The following is a 20,701-nucleotide window of genomic DNA, read 5'->3' on the forward strand; positions in this document are numbered from 1 at the left end:
TGGTTGGCAGCTCCTGGCTCCATGCTGCTCCGAAGATTCGTCTGATCGTCGAAAACCGATCCTCTAGTCGACGAGGTAGAACTTACGGACGTTAACCCCACGTGCGGTACCCGGATGGCCGGGAGTCCACCGTTTCGCTCCGGGAACTGGCTCCCTGTCCGGCCGGTTCCGCGGACCCGACTGATGGAGGGACCCGTGGGGATGAGGCCGACACTCTGCGCTCCCCCGAGGATGACGCCCTACCTGGGACATCGAGGGATCTGCTGGCTGCCCCACCGGATCCGCTCGGGAAGCCGAGCGCTCCCTGTGGGATGGCCACCCCAGGCCAGGACGCCAGTCAATCTCTGGCTAACCAACAGGACGAAGCCAGTTCTGCGCCTGTGGGGACCCGCACCCGGAGTCACGATTTCCCCAGCCTCCCTCGGGTCGATCAGAGCAACACGGCCCCTGTCGATCCACCGGCACAGATCAAGCGGCCCAGGGACCAAGACACGGTCCGGGGAGACGTGCCTTCTGGCCATAAACAAAAATCTAAAAGACTGCGGCTATTCGTGGTCCGCCTAATTCGTTAAGAAGAAGTCGTTGGACTTCCAAATCTTTTAGGCAGGAAGAATGTTATAAATCTGATCATCAAGAAACTACTTATGAAATAATGCTGGACGGCCAGCTGGTGGTGCCGTCCAAGGTGTATAAATACTCAGGCGTTGGCCCCAGCTTTCCAGGGACATTTTGTAAGACAAGGAGCTAGTGAAATACAACTCGACCTCCATGTTCTGAAACAAGTTGATTAAAGCCTTGCTTTATGCTCAAACCAAGTGCGTAGTGAGTTTTATTACATCAGTGTCGTCTTCCAGTGAGTGTTTCCCACGGTGTTTCCTTCCAGTGAGTGTATCCCGCGGTGTTTCCTTCCAGTGAGTGTATCCCTCGGTGTCTTCTTCCAGTGAGTGTGTCCCAAGGTGTCTCCTTCTAGTGAGTGTGTCCCACGGTGTCTCCTTCCAGTGAGTGATATGATAATGTAGATAGAGAGAGGGATGGGTGGAGGTGCAAGGTAAGTTGGTGTGAGTAAGGATGTACAGGGGTAGGGTAGGGAAGGCAGAGTGATGGGGATGTAATGAGAGGCACAGCAGGATGAAGGTGAGTGTGGCTTTGCACTAACGTTTCGTGATCTAATGAGATAATTGAAAGGTTTGCACCACTGCAACTAGGTCCTTCCCACGACATCCCTGCTTGTGCCCTTCTGTGCAATGTGCAACCAGGCTGCATTGGTCTCCTGGGAAGGTCTCTTCCGCCCATTGACACTGTACATCCTGGCTGCCACAAGATGTGCCAGGTTGGCACTACCCCACACCAACACCATAAAGCATCCCTACCATGTCCAAGCCATCCCATTGCGGGGGGTATCGTTATGTTGCACCATTCACTGCAACTCACTAAGCCACTTCCAAAGGTGCACACAAATTTCTCCAAGAATGCAAAGTGTTGAAAATAAAGGTATAAGCATATGGAGGGAGTAATGGGACAACCTGGTTGCAGCCCTACACCTATGTGCAGTGATTGTCAGTGTTTGCAGCACTTCAATGCTGTAGAACACTGACAGCACAAATGTCAAAATAAAGTTGGCCACAGTCTCTTTAAGGAAACCAGCTGATGACGCGTTATGAAATTATGTCACCAGACCCGCTTCTTCTAATTGGCCCGGAAAATGCGCTGGGTGGGCTTAACAAGCCCTATCAACGGAAAGTTATTTCATAGAGCGGGATGGAGCCAGCAGCAGGGTCGGGACCCACCACGGACCTGCTGAGGTAAGTAATATCACGGCCGTGGTGTCTGTGTATGATGTGTGAGCAAGGGAGCTTTGGGCACATTGGATGCTTACAGTAATTGTTGGATTTTTGGTAGTGCGATGTACTAATGGTTCTATATCTAATTCTGTAGGAGTTGCTAACTGCAGAACTGATATTAAGAGAATTTTCAAGCAGTATCATGATTATTCTGGAGACATTTCAGGTGAGTTTTGTTTTTTACAGATCTACAGTTTAGTATGCCTTGGAAAGAAAGAACTATTACAACATTACGTCAACGCTTGTCTATGTGCAGTCTATTCTTTGCAATTAACATTTGTGATTAACATAAAACTCAATGAATCATAGAATGATGCAGCACAAAAGGAGGCCATTCTGCCTGTGCTGCCACTCTGAAAGAGCTACCCAATTAGTCCCAGTCCCCTGCTCTTTCCCCATAGCCCTGCAAATTTTTCCCCTTCAAGTACTTATCCAAATTCCCTTTTGAAAGTTACTATTGAATCTGCTTCAACATCCCTTTCAGGCAGTACATTCTAGATTATCATAACTCTCTGCATAATGTTTTTTTTCTTTGTGTTGCCTCTGGTTCTTTTGCCAATTACCCTAAATCTGAGTCCTCTGGTTACCAACACTTCTTTCACTGGAAACAATTTCTCCTTATTTACTCTATTAAAACACTTTATGATTTTTAACACCGCTATCAAATCTCCCCTTAACCTTCTCTCTTCTAAGGAGAACAACCTCAGCTTCTCTAGTACGATAGCAAAATACTGCGGATGTTGGAAATCCGAAATAACAACAGAAAATGCTGGAAAAACTCAGCAGGTCAGGCAACATCTGTGGACAGAAATTTGAGTTGACGTTTCGGGTTGAACCCTTCTTCAAAACTGGAAAGAAAAGATAGATCGGAGGCAGGGCTGCGATCGGACAAAAGAATAAAAGAAACAAAAGAAGTAAAAAAGAGACAATAAAAGGTATTAGAAGCTAGACGAGATGGTAATAGGCTGAGATGAGGTGTAAAGTGTACTGGCAGGGCAAGAGATAGCTGCCAGGTGTGAGAGAGAAACAAAAGGAAAGTGGGGGGGGGGGAAAGGAGTGGAAAAATTACAAGAAAAAATGAAATAGGGGCCGAGGTTATGATCTGAAATTGTTGAACTCGATATTGAGTCCGGAAGGCTGCAGAGTGCCTAATCGGAAGATGAGGTGCTGTTCCTCGAGTTTACGTCGAGCTTCCGTGGAACAATACAAGAGGCCAAGGACGGTGAGGTCCGAGTGGGAATGGAGTGGTGAATTAAAATGACAGGCGACCGGAAGCTCGGGGTCACCCTTACGGACTAAATGGAGGTGTTCCGCAAAGCGGTCACCCAATCTGCGTTTGGTCTCCCCAATGTAGAGGAGACCGCATCGTGAGCAGCGAATACAGTATACTAGATTGCGAGAAGTACAAGTAAATCGCTGTTTCACCTGGAAGGGGTGTTTGGGGCCCTGGACAGTGGGAAGGGGGGAGGTATAGGGGCAGGTGTTACATCTCCTCCGCTTGCATGGGAAGGTGCCAGGCGAAGGGGAAGGGCTGTTTGGGGTGATAGAGGAGTGGACTAGGATGTCTCGGAGGGAGCGGTCCCTGCGGAATGCTGAAAGGGGAGGGGAGGGGAAGATACGTTTGGTGGTGGGATCACTTTGGAGGTAGCGGAAATGCCGGAGGATGATCCATTGAATGTGGAGGCTGGTGGGGTGAAAGGTGAGGACAAGGGGAACCCTATCGTGGTTCCGGGAGGGAGGGGCAGGGGTGAGGGCAGAAGTGCGGGAGATAGAACTGACACGGTCGAGGGCAGTGTCAATCACGGTAGAGGGGAATCCTCGGTTGCGGAAAAAGGAAGACATGTCTGAAGCACTGGTCACAGTACTCCAGCTGGGGCTTAACGAGTGTTTTATAAAGGGTTAGCATAAATTCCTTGCTTTTGTACTCCCTGCCTCTATTTATAAAGCTGAGGATCCCATATGCCTTTTTAACAGCCTTCTCAACTGGTTCTGCCACCTTCAAAGATTTGCGTACATACACCCGCAGGTCTCCCTGTTCCTGCACCCCTCTAAAATTGTACCATTTAGTTTATATTGCCTGTCCTCATTATTCCTACCAAAATTAATCACTTCACACTTCTCTGTGTTAAATTTCATCTGCCATGTGTCTGCTCATTTCATCAGTCTATGTCCTCCGGAAGTCTGTTACTAACTTCCTCATTGTTTACTACATTTACGAGGTGCGTGTTTACTATATTTACGAGTTGCGTGTCATCTGCAAACTTTGAAATTATGCCCTGTGTACCCTGTGTCATTAATATATATCAAAAAGAGCAGTGGTCCTAATACTGACCACTGGGGGACACCACTGCACACTTCCCTCCATTCTGTAAAACAACCATTCACCATTACTCTCTGCTTTCTGTCCCTTAGTCAATCTTGTATCCTCCAGCCACTGCTACTTTAATCCAATGGGCTTCAATTTTGCTAACAAGTTTAAATGGTTCCTACACTGAGATGTACTATGTACTGAATCTAAATTTTTTACAGAAATTTATGTTTGGCTTAGTAGTATAGCCAAATATTTAATGCTGTATCCCCAACTGTTACATGTCCATAAGCAAATAATTGTACTTTAGAACTTAGTAATTATGACAACAGAAATTTTGTTCAGCTAGTTATCCAAAAGTAACTGACATAATAGCAAATTAGTATGGGCTCGTATTTGTTTTGTAAACCACATTTTTGGGGGGATAGGGTTTAGTCCGCATGATATTTCTTTCTATAGTTGCATTTTTAAAGACACATGTTTGTGACAGTGAGCTACTGGGGAGGCTGATGGAGTCAGAGCCAAGTAGATGCCTGTGAGAGGCAAACAAGGTGGTTGCTGTTTTGCTACATTGAGCTATAGGAAGTTCCAGTTCATCCAGGACTTGATGTCTGATGCGGAGTCGAATAATATAGCAGCTATCCTGAAGTTAGTGGATCTACTTGGCTCTGCGCATCAGGCTCCCCAGCAGCTCACTGACACTGTACCCAATGGTGCACATAGAAACATAGAAGATAGGAGCAGGAGTAGGCCATTCGGCCCTTCGAGCCTGCTCCACCATTCAATGAGATCATGGCTGATCATCCAAATTCAGTACCCTGTCCCTGCCTTCTCCCCATATCCCTTGATCCCTTTAGCCTCAAGAAATATATCCAACTCTTTCTTGAATATATTTAATGAACTGGCCTCCACCACCCTCTGTGGCAGAGAATTCCACAGGTTCACCACTCTCTGGGTGAAGAAATTCCTCCTCATTTCAGTCCTAAATGGCTTACCCCTTATCCTTAGACTATGTCCCCTGGTTCTGGACTCCCCGGCCATCAGAAACATCCTTTCTGCATCTAGTCTGTCCAGTCCTGTCAGAATGTTATAAGTTTCAATGAGATCCCCTCTCAATCTTCTAAACTCCAGCGAGTACAAGCCCAATTGACCCAATCTCTCCTCGTACGTCATTCCTGCCATCCCAGGTATCAGTCTGGTTAATCTTCGCTGCACTCCCTCCATGGCAAGAACGTCCTTCCTCAGGTAAGGCGACCAAAACTGCACACAATACTCAAGATGTGGTCTCACCAAGGCCCTGTACAACTGCAGCAAGACATCCTTGTTCTTGTACTCGAACCCTCTTGCTACGAAGGCCAACATACCTTAACAACGTCAATGTTCTGCTCAACTCAGTTTAGATTCTGTCCTATCTGGTCCATTATCAAGACCACCATCAGCAAGATCCCCATTATTGCTTAAACCTCCGTCCATGTTTTCAACTAAAGAATCAAGTTTTTTCATAATATTGCTAGCTTCCCTACCTTTACAATTCAGAACTCCTTGGCCAGACAAATGCAACAGCCAATTTGCACACAACAAGGTCCCAGCAAATGAGGTAAATGACAAGTTGATCTGTTTTGTTGCTGTTGGTTAAGGAATGAGCATTGGCCAAGGCACATGGACTGCTCCTTCAAACAGTGCCATGGGATTTTTTTTAATGTCCTTCTGAACAGCCAGGCAGAGGCTGCGATTCTGCCGGCGCTCAGAGGGCGGGTTTGGAGGCGGGCCGGGTTAAATCCAAAATGATTGATGGCGGGTTCCAAACTCGCCTCCACGTCACTTTCCCAAGTGTCGGGTCTGCGATTTAAAAACAGACCCGACACCAAGCAGTGGGTAAGGGATTAAAGGCACACAACTGCTTGATAAGTGCTTGTTTAGAGCTATTTTGACCACATTTTTCAATTTTCCTACTTTTGGGTCGGGTTTCACGACGTTTGGAGAACACACCAGGTAAGTGTGTCGGGAACACCAACAAGCTGGAAACTTCACAGCTACAACTGCAGACTAAAAGCTGCACTCTCAAATCTGGTCACTTTCAAATGTCAGAGGTTGATGATTGAACAATTTGGGAGACACATTCTGTGTTTAGGTTGCAAGTATGTGGTGTTGACTCTAGATCCACTGTCACCTGATTGCTGGATTTTAAAGGCACATTTACCCTTCACTGTGCCACCTCAAGTTGTCAGCACACATATGGCAACGATGTCAAACCTTCATTCAACATAAATTTATTCCAACATAAGAAAAGAACAGAAACTTCACATTTAAATCTGTCAGAACACTCAAGTGAGAACCCTTGGGCTTAGTAACGTATCATCTTTCTCTTACGTGTGCTTCTACGTTGTGCTCTCCCTGTGGCTTCAGCAGATGTAGAGACAACCTGCTGACCTCCCTGCTGTGCCTGCTTAGAAGCCTTTGGCGGTCGTCCTCTGAGTTTTGGAGCCTGTGAAGGCCCCGCCAAAGTCTGCTCCTCCTGCAGCTGCACAGAGGCAGACTTGGCCATCACTGCTTGGGTGTTCATCTGGGGCTCTGACTGAGGGGTTGGCAAGAGGATGGAAGTTTGAGCGCTTGAAGAGGAGCCCTCACTTGCATGTCCCCTCCCACCATCATCCCTCTCATGGGCCACCCGCACTTCTCCGCTAGCAAGTAGCTGGATAGCACCTTGCTGCACATCAGTGGGGCCATGTGGACCCATCTCTGTACTGACAGTCCTCATAACGGGGACGTCCATGTACCTCTGGTTCCTCTCCTCGATAGATGCCCTTCTATCCTCCGTAGCTGACCATCTACCTAGAAGAATCACCATGTTGTTTTGATTCTGGCGAATGATGTCCTCCATGGAGGTTGCCATCCTTTCCATTGCGGAACCCACATTCGCTATTGCGTGCGCCATGGCATTGCTCATGTTTGAGATGGACTCCTCCATCCTCTGCACACTTACAGTCACCGTGCTTGTAAAGCCAGTCGGAGCCTCCTGCACTTGTTCCTGAAGCTCCAGCACCATTCTCTTTCTGGATGACCCCAGAGGCTCAGCATCTACATGCAGCTGAGCAGAGCTAGGAGCGCCCTGCGGCCTCCAACGAGGACTCTCCATTGCTGTCCCTGTCTCCACCATCTGCTCTTGCTCACTTGTGAGTTGTGAAATGCCAGGTGACAATACTACTCTTATGTTGCAAACTACCCACCGAAGTGTGCATCTCTGCGCTGGTGCTCGGTGCACTCATTTCTGCTGAAGCTGAGGATGGACGTTCCTCTGAGGAGTCCTCCTGCTCTTCTTCCTGGACAGTAGGGAGGGGGACTCTTGATGGTCCTGTGGGAGAGTAAAGACATGAGTTACACATGTGATATGTAGATTGCAGACACATACCATTGTGCACATGATCATGATTACATTTATATGAACATCAGATCCCATATTCGCCACTCATGAATGTCAAATCAGATGTCTGGAAAAGAATTCTGTCACCAGGTTACTCTACTAAGCCCGTCTCTCCGTTTCCCACTTCAAGCTTCTCAGGACCTCCAGCAAAGTCTAGAGCTGCCTCCTCAGCGTTGGTCAGCTGCGCCACAGATGGTGGTCCTCCTCCTGTCTCCCCCTCTCACTCTTATTGTGGGATCTCTTTTCCTGCAATGAGGGAAAGAATTGGATTTTCAGTGAGAGTGATGGAATGAGTCTATAGAATGGATAGGATAGATGTTTGGAGGGAGTCTACAATGGAGTGGGTTCCCATTACCAAGTTCCCTCCTTTTGAGTTGCTAGTTGTTGTCATTGCATATCATGAGGGTGGGTGTGAGGGGTGCATAGCTAGATGGGGTAGTGATTCTGTACATAGGGAGACAGGGAAGGTTGATGGTAAAAGTGATGCTGGGTTGAGTGAGGATGTGCAGGGGTAGGGTTGACAATGCAAAATGATGGGGATGTGATGACAGGCGCAGCAGAATTAAGGGAATTGTGCTTTTATACTCACTTTTCCTGTGCGCAGGAGATCATTGAACCTCTTCCTGCATTGAATCCAGGTGCGTCTTGCCATTGACCTGGCATTGACCTCCCCAGCTATTCGCAGCCAGGCTGCCTGCGTCAGCTGAGGAGGTATCCTTCTTCCATCTCCCGGATACAGGACCTCACGACGAGCTCTGACTCCCTCCAAAAGAACATGCAGGGATCCCTCATTTAACCAGGGAGCTGCCTTCTGTCTCTCTGCAGACATATTGAGCGCCAGCAGCAGTCATGAGCAGCATAAAAGACTTCAGATGTAACTGTGGAATGTAACCCTTAAGTACTCCGGCTGCACACGTGTCAGCAGAGCAGCTGAACAGATCCGCACCTTGTGATGAGGACGGGTAACCCACACGGCGGGCTCAATTAGCGCAATTAAACCAAAATTGTGTCGGAAGGCTGGCTGGAGCCGGCAGCGGGTCCAGAACCCGCCGAGCTCCGTTCCCGATGCCAACCTGCCTCCACGAACAGAATCGCGGCCAGAGTCTCCATTTCACACCTTGTAGCTCTGTCTCCGTACTACACTGATTATGTGTTGAAGTCCTGGAGTGGGGTTTGAACCCACAATCTCTTGACTCTGAAGACAATGTGCTATCACTGAGCCAAACTGGCAAGTATTGGGTCTCTGGCTAGTAGTCACTTTTGATTTACACTGCGGCGGACACTCAAGAAGCTCGACACCATCCAGGACAAACCAGCCCGCTTGATTGGCACCCCATCCACCACCTTAAACATTCACTTCCTCCACCACCGGCGCACTGTGGCTACAGTGTGTACCATCTACAAGATGCACTGCAGCAACTCGCCAAGGCTTCTTCAACAGCACCTCCCAAACCTGTAACCTCTACTGCCTAGAAGGACAAGGGCAGCAGGCACATGGGAACACCATCACACACAAAATTCCACGATCTTTTGCACTGGTTTGGCCGATTTCGGGTGAATTGCCCTAAGAAACCAGCGCAACAGAACGGAAACACCAGTATGCATATAACTTTTAAAACTTTTATTATAAAGAATGTAAATAATAACCTTGATGTGGGGACATTGTACCACCTCAAAGATGCAGACTTGAAACCAAGATTATCTTGGGTCTCTCTCTCTCGTTCTCTCACGCTCTCTCTCGCGTTCATTCTCTTGCATGCTCTCGCGTTCTCTCTCTCTTTCCCGTGTTCTCTCTCGTGTTCTCTCTCACATTCTCTCTCGCATTTTCTCTCTCTCTCTCCCTCTCTCTCTCTCGCATTCTCTCTCTCTCCCTCTGTCCCTCCCACCCCATGCGGTAGAGCTCTATCGTGGCAAGTAGAATGCGATCACAGCATGACTCTGGCCTTGCAGTTACTGGTTCTGGAGTTCTGTTGCAATATAATTGCAGGCTTATTCACATCCGCTAGCCTTTTTTGATATTTGTTTTCAGCTCTTTTTCACCTCCCCACTACACTTTCCATATTCCTTCTGATTTTATTTAGTATTACATACATAAAATTATATAGAAATTGAAACAGTCTGTTTGGCTCAACCTATCTGCATTAGAGGTATTGTTCGCTCTAATTTTATCACCTGCCTCCCTTTAAATCTCTCTTTATCTACAGAACTTATTCTTTTGATGCACTTACTTTCTTTGCCTTGTTGGAATACTACAACAACTTGCATTTATATAATACTTTTAATGTAGAAAAACATACCAAGGCACTTCATGGAAGAAAAAGCAGATAAGAATCAATGCCGAGCCAAAGAAGGAGGTACTAGGAGGGGTGACTAAAAGCTTGGATAAAGATTTGGGTTTTAAGTACAGTCTCAAAGGAGGAGAGAGGGAATTACAGGGCATAGGGCTTAGACTGCTAAAGACATGACTGCCATAAGTGGGAGTAGGGGGTGGTTGAAGGGACTGGGAGATGCACAAGAAGCCAGAGTTGGAGGAAAGCAGAGTTATTGGAGGGTTATAGGCCTGGAAAAGGGAACAGAGATAAAGAGAAACAAGGCCATGAATGGATTTAAACACAAGGATGAAAATTTTAAACTTCAGACTTTGGGTGCTTGGAAACCGATGTAGGCCAGCAAGCACAGTGATGATGGGTGAGCAGGTCTTGGGTAGAATAGGATATGGGCAGCAGAGTTTTAGATGAGCTGGTTTATGGAGGGTGATGGATGAGAGGCTGGCGAGGAGAACATTGAAATAGTTGAGTACGGAGGTGACAACAGCATGTTTGAGGATTTCAGCAACAGATGGGCTGAGCCGGAGGTGGTTGATTTACGGATGTGGATGTAATTTATCTTTGGAGAGAATAAGCGGTCAGAAATTCAGCTCGGAGTTCAGCTTTGGATGCCCTTCCTTTCCCCCTCGTGGGAATGTGTCTACTCCATACATGAACCATCTCCTCTTTGAAGGGCTGCTATTGTTCATTACCAATTTTTGATTACAATCCAACTGGGCCAGAATCCTTTTCAACTAACTAAAATTAGCCCTCCTGCAATTAAGTATTCTTAAGCTTGATTATACCTTGTCCTTTTCCATAACTATTTGAAACTTGACAATATCATCACTGTTCCTCAAATGCTCTCCCACTGAAACATGCTCCATTTGCCCCACTTAATTCCCTAGAACTAGATACAGCAATGCTTCCTTCCACTTTGGGCTGAAAATACACTGATCAAGAAAATTTGCTTGTACATATTTCAGGAATTTGTCCTTAACATTGTTACTGTAGCCTACACCCAGTAGCTTAATATCTCCTCTATTGTTCCTTAATTCAAACCAAATATATTCTGTCTTTGACCCTCAATTACATCATCCCTTTCCAGTGCTATAATAGTTTCTTTGATCAATATTGCCACCCCTTCCTTTTTTACCTTCCTATCTTTCCTGAATACTGTACCTTGTAGCCAGGAATATTAAATTCCCAATCCTCTCTTTCTTTGAGCCAGGTCTCTTGTATTGCCACTATATCATAGGCCCATGTGACGACTTGTGTCTGTAGCTCACCAACCTTATTTACCACGCTATGTGCATTTACGCACATGCCCAAACCCATCTTGCACTGCCTCGCATTTGCCCCCTGTCTGACCCCTCCTATTTCTGAACTATTCTTTACTCTAATGCTATTTGTCTCTCCCAATTCTCTGTGCACCTTGTTTCTCCTCTCTAACGTTTCACCTGGTGCCTATTCCCCAGCCAAATTAGTTTAAACCCTCCCCTACAGCACTAGTTAACCTCCCCGCTAGGACATTGGTCCCAGCTCTGTTGAGGTGCCACCTGTCCATCTTGAACAGGTCCCTCCTTCCCCAGAACTGATCCCAATGCCCTAGGAATCTGAAGCCCTCCCTCCTGCACCATTTCTCCAGCCATGCGCTAATCTGCCTTATCCCACAATTCTTATACTCACTAGCATAAGAACATAACATAAGAAATAGGAGCAGGAGTCGGCCATTTGGCCCCTCGAGCCTGCTCTGCCATTCAATAAGATCATGGCTGATCTGATCTTGGCCTCAACTCCACTTTCCTGCCCGCTCCCCATAACCCTTGACTCCCCTATAGTTCAAAAATCTATCTATCTCCACCTTAAATATATTCAATGACCCAGCCTCTACAGCTCTCTGGGGTAGAGAATTCTAAAGATTCACGACCCTCTGAGAGAAGAAATTCCTCCTCATCTCTGTTTTAAATGGGTGACCCCTTATGCTGAAACTATGCCCCCTAGTTTTAGATTCCCCCACGAGGGGAAACATCCTCTCTGCATCTACCCTGTCAAGCCCCCTCAGAATCTTATATGTTTCAATAAGATCACCTCTCATTCTTCTAAATTCCAATGAGTATAGGCCCAACCTGCTCAACCTTTCTTCATAAGACAACCCCCTCATCTCAGGAATCAATGTAGGGAACCTTCTCTGAACTGCCTCCAATGCAAGTATATCCCTCCTTAAATAAGGGGGGCGATTTTGCCAATGGGGACGTGATGGAGGCGGGACTGCTGCTTGTCGGGTTTTAGTCCCGCCTCCATCGACGTCCAGCCAACCCACGCTATTTTCCCTTGATTGACCTTGTTAAGCCCGCCCAGCGGACTTAGCAGGCCAATTAAGGGAAAGCCGGTTACTGGTGACGTCAGCGAGTGACGTTTCATCTGTCAAGAGCTTTTGACAGATGAATTGTCATCGTTTGAGAGCACTGTGAAGCTGTCAAACACTGACAGTCTGTCTTCTAAGTTGAGACCTGGGACACAGGTTTACATAGAGATCTCTCCTGAGCAGAAAGCAGAAGGCTGATGCATTTGAGAATGTAGCGGCCATTCTGCTCTCTCTGCCGGTGAGATGAGAGACTCCCGAGACTTGAAGGGTTGAAGCCTGGAGGGAGAAGCAAAGGTAAGTAAAGCTTTTAAAACACTTAAGACTCACCTGACACACTTACCTCTGCACACATGCACCCATCACTCACCTGCACGCTGGACATCTCGGCCCCTCCGATCCCCGCAGACCCACGGCTCGCCTCGCTGTCCCTGGCGAGGTTTGGAGCCGTTGCGAAGCCCACACTTTAGGGCTCAAAATAGGGATTATCCAAAAAACTGCCTGTTAACTGCCTGTTAACTACCTGTTAACAAGCAGTTAATTGGCACTAATCCCCTTCCCGTCTCGAGGAGGCGGCTCCCAGCGCGGGTCGGGTACCCACCTCCTGGGAAGATGGTATGGAGGCGGGTTGGGGGGCGCGATGGGTACCCGCCCCCAGATTCTGCCATTTTCCCGGCAGACCCGCCTCCCCAGAGCTGGCAAAATCGCCCCCTTGGAGACCAAAACTGTACACAGTACTCCAGGTGTGATCTCACCCACGCCCTGTACAGTTGTAGCAACACTTCCCTACTTTTATACTCCATCCCCCTTGCATTGAAGGCCAACATTCCATTTGCCTTCCTAATTACTTGCTGTACCTGCATGCTAACTTTCTGTGTTTCGTGTATGAGGACATCCAAATCCCACTGAACACCAACATTTTATAGTTTCTCACCATTTAAAAATGGACCCCCAGATCCCTCTGTATTGCAGCATTTTGTAGTCTCTCTCCATTTAAATAATAATTTGCTTTTTCATTCTTCCTACTAAAGTGGATAACCTCACATTTTCCCACATTGTACTCCATCTGCCAAATTTTTGCCCACTCACTTAACCTAGCCATATCTCTGCAGATTCTTTGTGTCCTCCTCACAACTTGTTTTCCCACCTATCTTTGTATCATCAGCAAATTTGGCTACATTACACTCGGTCCCTTCATCCAAGTCATTAATATAACATGTGGCACTGGGAGTAATTCAGAGATTGCAACCTTTTGAGGTTCTGCTTTTGAACTTCCTCCATAGCTCCTGAAACTCTGCCTGCGTGACCTCAATCCTTTTCCTTCCTTTGTCATTTGTTCCTACGAGGACCATGACTTCTGGCTGTTCCCCTCCCCCCCCAAATGTTCTACACCCTCTCAGTGATGTCCTTCACCCTGGCATATCAGCCTTTAGTGCCGCTGTTATGTGCACACTGAAACATCTTGTTTTTCATATTTTCTTTTAGACTTTGAACCATGCACTAGCCTATCTCCTGGAGAGTACAAGCAGCATTTTGTTTCCTACTGGAGGTGAGCATACAATTTTACGTGGTCAAAGGTAACTCCATGTGTTCCTACTGTTTAGGAAATCACCCAGTGTCTACTTGGGATCCTTGAAGTGTCCAGGTCTGCTATTATATCGTGCCAGTGATGCACCATCTGCAAGGTGGCCTTGGTCTGATGATACTGTAACAAATATCTGAAGTGCCTAAATGTCAAAGGTGATGTTTAAATGCTCATACAAGCCCACGTATCAGAGTACTACTGTCAAGAATGTATACTTCTCTTGGTGGCTAATATTTTGCAAATTACTAAATTATTTTAACGGTTCGCTAATGATGTACTTAAGCCACGTCGGCAAGTACAGTTTCTTTTGGAGCAAACTAGGGTTTAACCATCCTAACCAGGAGAAGAGAAAGAGACCTTCTAATTTTCCTCTTTCTTGCTTCCATGCCTCAGCTACAGTGACATCAAGCCACTGCCTCTTAAACTCTCTGAACTTGCAATGGAGGAAAGCTCTGATGTTAAGGTAGGGGCCTCCTTTTATAGGGCAATTAATACAAACAGGCAACCCCATGTAAATATGTTTTTACATGAACTTGCATTCCTATCATGTGCATTACTGTACAGGCCAACCTGCAGTTTAGAAAATGATTTTGTTACTGGCTCATGTGCTTGTGAGCTGGGTTATTTTTTTTCCAGGCCCTTGTGGTATGTCATGGTGATAAACATCTGCTCAAATTCAAATTCCCCTCTTTTCCCCTCCCCCCTCAACGAAAAACACGTCCAGAGCTTCATTTATTTTAAAGTTGTTTCCCCTCCACCTCCTGTTTCTATTTTATCAGTACTGCACAGCTTCCTGTGGTCAGGATATTGCAGACATCTGCAAATGCTGATAATTCTTCTAGAACTCTGGTACAAGGCTCCCATGTCCTCCTGTAATAATAAGTCTCCATTAAAGAAGATGGCACATATAATTCAAATGATGTTTAGATCTATTGATGCTGACAGTATATGTTTAGTAATACTGAATACCCTACAGCCAATTGTTTTTGGTGCTGTTTGGTTCCAGTAAAAGGAGTGTGTGTAGTATATGTCAATTATATTGAATCTTTCAGAATTTAAAAAAACAAACTGAATATGCTAACGGAATCATTGCCATCTGAGGAGGATAATACAGGTTCGTTGAAAGATTCTTCCTAATTTTCTCACATTTATGTGGAGAATGAACACTTGCCATCAAATGTGGGAGGGTGAACCATTTGGACCATTGTCTTTTTTAAGAGTTTGGCACAATATAGGAACTGTCTTGAAATGACTTTTCCCTGCCCAAGGTACAAAAGAGCTTCATATTCCTTATCACTTGATGGGGTGAACTGAAGAAAACTCATCTAGGATGCTGATGATTTAATTAGCATTTGAAAATACCATTTCTCCTTCAAAGGTGACCTTTTTAACTTGACATTCCCATGGTTATCGGTGGCATGGTGCAGGTAGAGCTATGTATGAAGAGCTACCATTAAATCATAGAATCATAGAAATTTACAGTACAGAAGGAGGCCATTCAATCCATCGTGTCTGTGCCGGCCGAAAAAGAGCTATCCAGCCTAATCCCACTTTCCAGCTCTTGGTCCATAGCCTTGCAGGTTATGACACTTCAAGTGCATATCTAAGTAATTTTTAAATGCAATGAGGATTTCTGCCTCTACCACTCTTTCAGGCAGTGAGTTCCAGACCCCCACCACCCTCTGGGTGAAAAAAGTTTGCCTCAACTCCCCTCTCACCCTTCTACCAATTACTTTAAATCTATGCCCCCTGGTTATTGACCTCTCTGCTAGGGAAAATAGGTCCTTCCTATCCAGTCTATCTAGGCCCCTCATAATTTTATACACCTCAATCAAATCTCCCCTCAGCCTCTTCTGTTCCAAAGAAAACAACCCCAGCCTATCCAATCTTTCCTCATAGCTAAAATTCGCCAGCCTTGGCAACATCCTCGTAAATCTCCTCTGTACCCTCTCGAGTCAATCACTGCTTTCCTGTAATTTGGTGACCAGAACTGGATACAGTACTCGAGCAGTGGCCTAACTAGTGTTTTATACAGTTCAGGTATAACCTCCCTGCTCTTGTATTCTATGCCTCGGCTAATAAAGGAAAGTATCCCGTATGCCTTCTTAACCACCTTATCTACCTGTCCTGCTACCTTCAGAGATCTGTGAACATGCACGCCAAGGTCCCTCTGTTCCTCTACACTTCTCAGTATCCTACCATTTATTGTGTATTCCCTTGCCTTGTTAGTCCTCCCCAAATGCATTACCTCGCACTTCTCCAGATTGAAATCCATTTGCCATTTTTATGCCCACCTTACCAGTCCATTGATTTCTTCCTGCAGTCTACAGCTACCTTCCTCACTATCAACCACACGGCCAATTTTTGTATCATCTGCAAACTTCTTATTCATGCCCCCTACATTGAAGTGTAAATCATTGATGTATACCACAAAAAGCAACGGACCCAGTACTGAACCCTGCAGAACCCCACTGGAAACAGCTTTCCAGTCACAAAAACATCCGTCGATCATTACCCTTTGCTTCCTGCCACTGAGCCAATTTTGGATCCAACTTGCCACTTTCCCTTGGATCCCATGGGCTTTTACTTTCCTGACCAGTCTGTCATGTGGGACCTTGTCAAAAGCCTTGCTAAAATCGATGTAGACTACATCAAACACACTACCCTCATCAGCCCTCCTTGTTACCTCCTCAAAAAATTCAATTAAGTTAGTCAGACACGACCTTCCCTTAACAGATCTATGATGACTGACCTTGATTAATCTGTGCCTTTCTAAATGATGCTGTTTACTGTCCCTCAGAATTTTTTCCAACAATTTGCCCACCACCGAGGTTAGGCTGACTGGCCTGTAATTACTCGATCTATCCCTTTCTCCCTTTTTAAACAACAGTACAATGTTAGTAGTCCTCCAGTCCTCTGGCACCACACCTGTAGCCAGAGAGGATTGAAAAATGATAGTCAGAGCCTCCACTATTTCCTCCCTTGCTTCTCTTAACAGCCTGGGATCCCTTTCATCTGGGCCTGGCGATTTATCTACTTTCAAAGATTCTAAACCCCTTAATACTTCCTCTCTCCATGTGGTTTGAAGATGGTATCTGCCTACATTAAGCAACAAGGCAGCAATGATGTCTTGCTCCATGACAGCTATGCCAATTCTAAACTACAATTTGCATTTCCTTATCTATTAGAAAGAAAAAACTGCATGCATCCTACAGGTAATTCAAAGATGCTGGGACACCCTCCCTCGCTGCAATTGTTGGCACACCACTGTTAATACACAACTTTGGTTAGTCCACGGTTGGAGCTATGTGCAGTTTTGGGGGCCCCGTTATAGAAAAGGATGTTGAAGCTGCAGAGATCATACAGTGATGTCATGATGTCGTGGATGGGATATGACTGAGGATAGACTTGAGATTTCAGGACTATTTCCACTGGAGCAGAGAAAAACATTTAATAGGAGTTTTTTAAATTGTGAAGGGTTCTGATAGAATGAAAGGGAAAGACTGGGAAGTCAGTGATGAGGGTCATCAATTTAAAGTTGTTATCGGGTGTGAGGAGAGGTTTGGAGGGTTGTTTGGATATGGAATACATTACCTGAGGGAGTGGTTGACGCAGAGACCATTGCATCTTTAAAAGAAAATTTGGATAAATAATTGAAGCAGAAGATGACGCATGGCTTTGGTAAGAGCCAGCACAGAAATGATAGGCCAAGCGACCCCCTGTGCTGTAAATATCTACAGTTCACATGTTGCAAACAACTCATCTGGAACTCTAATCATGAAATTAGATTTTAAAATGCCCCTTTTTCTTCAAAGATTATCTTTTAATGTAACTAATTCTCGACCAATATTTCTGGGGCTCATTTGCAAACAATCCATTTTAGCAGCCATTACAGTTTTTTAAAAAACTTTTAAAGTGATACATATACAATTTTCACGGGATTTAATTCTATTTTTCAATGTGAGATAAAAACACTGAAGACTGAAGTCTATGCTCCCATCTCTCTCTTTGATTACTAACTTCTTTCTCATAGGTTACATACATTTCTCAAGGTGGTGCACCCAACCACAATACTTCCTGTCCAGAGATGAGCTCAAACTGCAGACAGTTTGTTTAGCTCTGAAACTTAAATGGACATAAAACTGAAAATATTTGATAGTGTGCTCAGAAAAATACAATCATTATATATGGAGCTTAAACCTAAAGTAGTCTGAATAAAATCATAAACTAAGGCTTCTTGCAAAATTGTCTTTGTTACTTATGATCGTAACTTAATTTCAAGAAAAAAAGACTTGCGCCTTGGATGTCCCAAAGCACTTTACAGCCAATAAAGTACTTTTGAAGGGTAGTCACTGTTGCAATGTGGAAAACGTGGCTGCCAATTTGCGCACAGCAAGGTCCCACAAACAGCAATGTGATAATGACCAGATAATCTGTTTAGTGATGTTGGATGAGGGATAAATTTTGGCCAGGTTTCCAGGGAGAACTCCCTGGCTCTTTTTCGAATAGTGCCGTGTGATCTTTTACATCCACCTGAGAGGGCAGCTGGGGCCTTAGTTTAGCGTCTCATCCGAAAGATGGCACCTCCTGCAGCATTCCCTCAGTACTGCACTGGAGTGTTAGTCTAGATTTTGTGCTCATGTCTCACCTTCTAACTTTGAGGCAAGAGTGCCATTACTAAGCCATGGCTAACGCTATGAGATCAAATAGAAAGTAACCAATTTAGATCGCGAGATAATTACAAATGGGCACGCTATTCTGCCCATCTTAATTCATCCATCCAGTGAGATCCTAACGTTCCCCCTATTGTAGTATCCAATTGTTTCTCATATTTCCAGGGTTTTTGCCTCCACTAGTTACCGTATTCTACCTGGAAGTTTTTTTCCCCCACACGATCACACTGTGTGAAGAAGGATTTCTTGACGTCAGTCCTAAAATTACCTTTTACTAGTTTGAACCCATGTGTCCTGGTTCTTTTATGCAGTCCAATTTAAAGTAATATTCAGAGTTAACTTTTTCTAAACTCTTGACAGTATTGTATACCTCTCCCTACTCCTGGTACTTCTGCTCCGTGAACCTCACCTTGTTGCATCCCCTCGCCTCTGGTTCAAAATTCTCATTGTCTGCTGCCCTCAGCCTGAGTTTCTCCCTGAGCTATCATCCCTCAGTCTCCACACTGAGTGATTGCTCATCCTTGGTGATTTCAAATCCCATCTCAGATCCCCTTGCCCTCTCTCCTCTGATTTCACAGCCCTCCTGTCCACTCTAAACCTCGCCCTCAATATAAACTCTCCTACCCATATTAACAACTATCCCCTCAACCTTCTTGTCGCTCGTGGTCTCTACTCCCATGGTCTTGATCACTGACAAGACCATCTCTGTCCACTACCTCTACATCTGCCCCAGGAAACGCCACCCCCCCGCCCCCAAGCCACTTACAACTACTTCAAACTGACAACTGCCTAGCCTTTGCCCCTCCATTCACTGCAATACTTCTTTAACCATCGATTTGCTCAACAACTCACCTCTACCTTTGATGTCCTTGTACGCAGTAAAACCCTTTCTATCCCAGTCATTCCCTTTTGTATGGTTCCGATCTCTGCTCCCTTAAGTCCAAGGGGTGCAGACTTGAGCATATTTGACGCACAATTGGTTTAGCCATCCAGCCATTTCTGCACTACCAACCATCTCCCACTCCCTTCCACCGTCATCAAGTGCAAGGAGCTCTGACTTCTTGGTCACTAAGATTGCAACCATCAGATCTGTTTCCCCACCCTTTTGCTTTCTCACTAAGCCAAACCTGCACCCCTGTTCCCCAATGCTCTGGCCCTGAACCTTCATCCTTCCCTAGTTTCTTTTGCATCTTTACACTTTTCACCTCTTTGCCCTATTTTTATGTGGTACTGAAATTTTTTACTATTCTGCTTGGCCTCAGCTGCTATGTCTTTTCCAGTTGTTCTTCTGATCACCCTTTTAATGTGTTTCTGCATTTTTTTTGTATTCATCCCTGTGAGCCCCTTTGCTTTTCTCCCTACAAGATATGTGAAGGCCATTCTCAAAGAGTCATAGGCCTAGAAATTCAGTATAGCCACTTTTGGGGCGGTAAAGTCGGGCGGCCGCTAAAGTTTGCGCCCGGCGCAAAGTCGCGCCCCCTTCGCCGATATTCAGTCGCATCGCCCCAAGAGGTTGCTGCTGCGCTAAAACAGGCGATGCACGACTATCTTTAGGCGCTAAGCCGGCGGTGCTGAGCGATACCCCCGAGGCCGGGCGCAGCGCCGGTGCGGCGAGTTGTTGATTGACGGCAGACACTCTGGCGCCGGTCAGCTCTTAAAGGGGGAGGGTGGATTTGTTTGCCTGCCACGCCCTGCACACTGCAGCCCTCAACCTAGGCCTGACCACTTCAGCTTCACCTGCACAACGCCCAGGGCTATGGAGAAGGCCAGGGAGAGAGCGCAGCGCTTCAGCGACGGTGACCTGAGGCTGCTGGTTGGCGGAGTGGAGCGCAGGCGCCATGTTCTGTTCCCAGAAGGTGGCAAGAGGCCGCTGCCCAGCGCCTACCGGAAAGCCTGGAGGGAGGTCTCAAACAGGGTGTCTTCCAACAGCGTGGTTGCCAGGACTCCTGTGCAATGCCGGAAGAAGTTCAACGACCTCACTCGGGTTGTCAGGGTGAGTACCCTTTCCAGTGTCCTCCTCATCCCTGCATGTGCACCTCACTTTATGGGCAAAGGGACCTGAAAGCCCTAATGGCCAGCCCTCATCCAGCAGCTATGGGACTGTCATGAAAATCACTTGCACATTCAGCACTTTACACACTGTACAAGCTATTCGACCATGGGAGGCATTGCAGACAAGATCAGGGCTTCACACTGTACAAG

General features: G+C 46.1%; 1 long non-coding RNA gene across 1 annotated transcript in view; it reads left to right on the forward strand.

Annotated features, from left to right (window-relative positions):
- Positions 1-1,933: 1,933 nt before the first annotated feature.
- Positions 1,934-20,701, forward strand: part of LOC147115325 (uncharacterized) — a 59,815-nt gene continuing 41,047 nt past the window's right edge. Inside the window, exons 1-2 of the long non-coding RNA XR_015078938.1 lie at positions 1,934-2,007; positions 13,727-13,790. This is a non-coding gene — a long non-coding RNA (uncharacterized LOC147115325). The remainder of the gene's footprint in view (positions 2,008-13,726; positions 13,791-20,701) is intronic.

This window comes from Somniosus microcephalus, chromosome 7 (assembly GCF_052327205.1).
Source record: "Somniosus microcephalus isolate GS21.2 chromosome 7, FLI_Smic_1.0, whole genome shotgun sequence".
In the NCBI taxonomy this organism is placed as follows: Eukaryota; Metazoa; Chordata; class Chondrichthyes; order Squaliformes; family Somniosidae; genus Somniosus; species Somniosus microcephalus.